We start from the raw sequence: 6,359 nt of genomic DNA, 5'->3' as shown, positions 1-6,359 counted from the left end.
ACTCATCACAAATTATTCCAAGGATATAGTGCCTAGTTCACTATCCATATCCACAATTCCATCAACCTCGAATCATCATCATTTCTCATCTCAAATCACTTCCAATTATCAACTCTCAACATTCAAAGGATATAGTGCCTGGCACACTATCTTTCAATCATTATCATTCCAAGGATATAGTGTCTGGCACACTTTCCATATTGAACAAGATCATCATTCCTCTTTGAGTCATCAACTCATCATAACCATCATCATTCACATTAACATCCTTAACCATTCATATTCTCAAGTTCATCAGTTTCTCACTTCGTTATCAGCAGTCACCAATTTCACTAATCCTCCTTCCCTCGCAACCAAACTCATCCTCAATCCACCAAAAACCTAAACCTTCGCTTGCTAATTTTTCAGAATAAAACCAAACCAAACCAAACCTCCTAGGACCTTTCCCATGTTTTAATGCCCAAAACTAAGCCCAAGAATCATAAAATGGTGTTATAGAGGCTTACAACATTGTCGGGAAGGTGAAATAGTTGAAAATAAAGTTAAATTTGTGAAACATAGCATGTGCGTCCGCATAGGGGTGTGCGTGCGCACGCCTAGGAAGATTTTGAAAGTGTGCGTATGCACAGGTATGTGCGTACGCACAAGTACTAAAATTTATAAAATCTGTTCACTTGCATAAGCTGTGCGAGCGCCCCTAACAGACGTCCCTTCCCGACTTGTGCGTGCCCACAGGGCTGTGCGTCCGCACAGGTCGTAATCCTTCATTGATGTTCGCACGCACAAACCGTGCCAGCGCTCAAAACAGTAAGCCTTCCCTTGCGTGTGCGTACGCACAGGTCTAACTTTTCGCAGGGTTGTGCGTGCGCACAAGGCTGTGCGTCCACACATATCAGAAAAACTTTAAATTCTGCAACTTTGCAGAATTTCAAATTTTCAACACTAACCTTGAATGATCACAACTCTTTCTACATAAATCCATTTTCCTCAAACTTTATATCATTTTAAAGCTCTTAAAATCATCTTTAATTTAAAATATATTCCAATCACTTTTGAAAACCGAGGCAAAAGTTATGATCAGACAAAGTTCACAAAAAATCCATTTTTACCAAGGGCCTCAAAACTCCAATTTCTCCAAAATTCACAATTCAAAACCAAACCAACCACAATCCAAACATTACCAAAACAACATAAAAGCCCATACCCTTCCTTTTCCCAACTCAGCCATCCATAATCCCAATTACACTACTCAATACCATCAAATTCCTTACTCATCAACATCCAAAACCATCATAAATAATATTTATACAACCTCAAACATCAACAACTACTTCAAATCCCTAGCACTTAACCTCAACATTATCAATCATTATCTATATTCATATTACCACACTCAACATACACACTCACCAACATCAACCAACATCATAATTTATAATTAGCACCAACAACATTAATATTCCTCATCAACCTTTATAATCATTAAATACCAACAACATCATTATTCATCGTCAATCCTTAAATACCAACAACCTCATCAACAACACTAATCATCAATACTCATTAACACCACAATTCCCAAAAATTCTCATCAACCACAATAATCAATATCAATCATCAATTAACATAAATCCCACTTCAACATATACACTTTCTTTAATCCCCATCAACATGCATACACCACAATATTAATTCAAACAACATACATCCAATTCAATCCTATCTTATGGGCCACTAGCCTAAGTGTCTATGAACATTATATATTACATAAAAAAACCAAAATCATACCTTGTCCGATTCCCAAACGTACCAAACACCCAAAACGAAGCCACCAAGCTTGCTCCAAAGCCTCAATCCACTCCAACAAACACCAAAACTCAATCTAACATCACATATATATACCAACATCAAAACCTAAGATACACAAAATAACTAAACACAAGGGTTTAGTAGAATCTTACCTTATCCAACGAGAGTAGGAGTAAAATCCAACAATTACCCGCTACTAGAGATCACCTAAATAAGGAAAACCACAAAACTTGCTCAAAATCATAACCTAAAAATGCGCAGAAACTTAGGGCAGAAAACTGGGATGGAGACATGAGATCTTACCAAATTTCTTTAGATAGAAAGGAAGAGCTCGTCAAGAGCTTCGCGTGGCCGTAAACAGCTCGTCAATCAGAGGTCCGTAGCTCAAGTTACAAGCAAAAGAAGGTGAGGGTGAATAATGACATTCCCCTCTTCTCCTCTCATCTCCAATCTGTGCCCCTCTCTCTCAAGTTAGGTCAAAATGAGCTGAATGCTCATTAATTGGCCTAATATATGTTGGACCTTGTGCCTGGTCTAACTCGTTAGTGTTTTTGGTCCGTTTGACCCACTTTGGGCCAAAACTTTTAAGATTAGTGCCCAATTTTCAATTAAAAAATTATTTTTGTCCTTTCCAAACAATAAACCAATTTTTCAAAATCTTATTTTTCTAAAAACACAGTACCGGACAGACTTAAACCGGTTCGGCCGGTTCAGCTGTCGGTTTGCGACTTTTCTCGGTTTTTCTCAGAAAATACATTTTCTGACTCTGAAAAATTCAATGAAACCAAATTTCACATTTATATTTTATAATTAAAACTTCTAAATTTTGAATCTATTCCGGGAACTAAAATTATTTTATTAAAACGGTTTTACGTGAAAACGCGGGTTCTTACAGAACAACCTTTTATCTAAATTCCCATGCTGTCTCTAATAATATACCCAAAGCCAGCTAATTGCTCATTTTCAAAAACGCTTGCATCGCAGTTCACTTTACAGACATTCATTGGAGGTGATTCCCAATTATATTGCAAAGATGAAGGAGTAATATGTTTTTGGGTTGTAATGACATTGGAGAAATCTCGAGCAGCATATTTAGCCAAATGAACAATTTTCTTCCTACTCCATGGATCATCTTGATGAAAGATGTCATTATTCCTATCCCTCCAAATCCACCAAAAGGTTGCTGCAAAGAGGAACTGATTTTTGTTGAGGTTAGAACGAATCCAAGACACAAAATCCAAACTAGAATCCACATCGCTCATTCCCAACTTTAAGTAAATCCAAATCCGACGAGCTTTTTGGCAAGTCCTAAAACAATGGTTAATATCCTCTGGAGCAAGATAACATCTCTGACAAAATTAGAAGTAGCAAGACCTCTTTGAAACCGGTAGCTAGCTATGGGAACTCCGTTGTTGAGGCAAAGTCAGACCAGACACTTTATCTTATCCGGCATTCTCAAGCGCCAAAGCCAAAGCTAATTTTTATTATCATTCAAGCCAAATTTCTTCTTCAATAGGCACTCATACCTGCTTTCAATCGAGTAGGTGAGAGTATTTGAGTTTGTCCAAAACCAACCTGTTTTATCTCCTACTTGCTTGATAGGATCAAAGAGCATCAAATAAAGTTTAATTTCTTTCAGAATCATTGTGCAAAGAATATCCCACTGCTAATATCCATGGTGCCAGACATCTTCTAGTTTCAAGAGAGAATCAGAAATGTGCACAAAAGGAATCAAAGGAGCTAGCGTTCTAGACGGTCGCCAAACATGATACCAAAAGGATTGAGACATCCTGCCTATACACCATTCAAAACCATCACGAAGCATTTTTACCGTCTTATAAATTGCTCGCCAAGTGCTTGAAACATTATTAGAAAAATTGGGTGAAAAGCAAGAACCCCAGATAAATATTTTACCAACACAATTTTTACCCAAAACTTATCTTTATTATGCAGTAATTACCAAACAAGCTTTCCTTTTTAATAAAGCAAAATTCACACATTGAGTATCTTTAATTCCCAAACCTCCATATTTTTTTAGAGTGACAATTTTGCTCCACTTGATCAAGTTTAAGCAACGCTTTCTCATCTTTCTCTTCAACAAAAATTATTAAAAATTATTGTTGTAACTTAGTTATTTTTGCATAATATATAAAATTCTTATTCTGACAAAGCATAAAAATAAAATTATATTTTAAATATAATAAATTATCTTAAATTGTTTTTTAGTGTTATTTTAACGGTTAGAAAAAAAAGATGTAAATTAAATTTCGGTAAAGATTCACGTATAATTAATTAAGGGGCCATCTAGTGTACAGATGTGCCTGTACAGATTTTTGTCCTTTTGTGGTTGAAAAAGCGTGTCATTAAAAGTGTTGCTTAAAGAGAAAGTGTTACCCTTAATCGTTAACTTGGCTCTGATACCAATTTTTAAAATGTAATTTCTTTTTCAAAATTATTAACTCTTCATATTTTGCTTCGAATAAGTTTATAATTTGTATAGATTTGGTTGGTGGTACTTTATAATTTGTAATTTCATAATCAAAAGTATTGAGCATTACTAATTCTGATTTCATTTTTATAGTTTTTCAATCTTGTTTTAGTTTATAATATTGATTATTGTATATAAAATCTTTTATCTGTTTGTCTTTTTCTTTAATATAATTTTTCAAATCCTCAAAAACCTCTTTTATTTCTACACTTTCTGTTGTTTCTAAATATCTTTTTAATTTTTCAACTTCATTCTCCATTTTTTCTGTTAACAGCTTTAATTCTTTTAAGTCATAATATGGTTTTCTAGACATTTATAAATTTTTTAAGTTTAACTCCAACTTGTTTATATTTATTTTATTTCTATCCTTTTTATTATAAGGTCATTAATTTCAATCTGAAAATTATTTAATTCCCTTTTATACTCCTTTATTTTACTTTTTAATTTTTTCGCCCTTTTTCTTTTTATTTTGTTTTCTGGTCTTTCAATCTTTGTATACTTCATTATTTATATTAGAATTTCTGCAAATTCTATCATTGATTCATCACTATTTTCTAGAGATTCTATTAATTTTTCTAACTCTTCGACTTCTCTTTTTAACTTGTCATAGATTGTTTTTAGAGCTTCAAATGCTCTTTGATTTATTTCAGAAAACTGTAAATAATTCAAACGAACTGGGTTTTCAATAGCTTTATATCTTGGTATTTCTGTTTTTATAATTTTCTGAAATAATTCATCGACATAAATTCTTTCTCTGTTTTTAAATATTATACTATGATGACTATTTGTTAAAGCATAATTTATTGCATATGTAATTGAAAATGGTTCATCGTCTTGTTCCATTAGATTCTTTCTGTGAAATTTATAAGCCAAACTTATAGATCTTCCAAGATTTTCAGTTGATAAAGGTATAGCATCTCCAAGATGGGCATTGAATTTAACATTTACGTTTGCCGAGTTTCCATGAACAATTCTAATTATTTTATCAATTGGGTCATCAGTAATTCTTTTGTCACAGATTGCTAAGCTTATGATTATTTGATCTATTGGGTCATCAGTAATTCTTTTGTCACAGATTGCTAAGCTTATTGGTGAATTAATTCCTTTCATATATGTAGATTTGATTAAGACTTGTATAGTACTAATATGAATCCATCCAATTTTAGATCTTTTTTGTTGATTCTTAATTTTCTCAATCTGTTTACTCAATTCTTCATCATTTATCAAAGCTATTTCAAGTTCTCCATTAGCAGATTTTATCTTTATAGGGGCTTCAAGTTGAATTTTCCATAGTATATTATATTTTTTCTATTAAAAACTTCTTTTAAAAGATTTTGTTTATTAAAATTTTCATTTGATTTGAGATTTAATTCTGTTTTTAGAACAGCTTGTTTTTCATTATCTAATAAGGCAGATAATCTATAATAATCAGATTCTTCCGTTAATTCTAAACTTTCTAAATAATTCATAACTATTAAGATAAAGGCGTACCTTTCTGGAGAAAAAACTCCCTTTATTTAGAATATTTTACATAAGATGTTTTTATCTCCAGATGGGAGATTGTAGATACTAACTCCAGAGGGGAGTTTAGAATTGGTTTTCCCTAAGGGAATTCTTCTTCAAACTATAGAATCGCCTCGGCAGCTTCCTCCTTACTCTCCTAGCATATGAGTACTCTTTGCCTCCTGCTTTCTATGGTTTGATGATTTCTACAATTGCCTAAGCAACCTATTTATAATGGTTGGGTCTGATGGACAATTCTCATCCTTACCCTTCTTATGATGTCATTGCTTACGTCATTGTTCATTATCTTGCACCAGCTACATTGTTGGTGCTCTATGACCTAAGCGCTTACGTCACTATGCAATAATGTTGAGAGATGCTTCAGATGTGCTATCCTCCTCTTTCATCATGTGACCTTCAGATGCGTTGTCTTCTTCCTTTATCATGTGGGTTGATTCCGTTTCATTATTGCTTTCTTCAGATAACTCTGAGACACATAGCTGGCACTTATGGTCTTCTCTGTCTTTTATCAAATAGCAGAGATTCCTCTTTATCCCTT

The sequence above is a fragment of the Arachis duranensis genome, chromosome 1 (genome assembly GCF_000817695.3).
Source record: "Arachis duranensis cultivar V14167 chromosome 1, aradu.V14167.gnm2.J7QH, whole genome shotgun sequence".
NCBI classification, from domain to species: Eukaryota; Viridiplantae; Streptophyta; class Magnoliopsida; order Fabales; family Fabaceae; genus Arachis; species Arachis duranensis.
Note: the sequence above shows the minus strand (reverse complement) of the source record.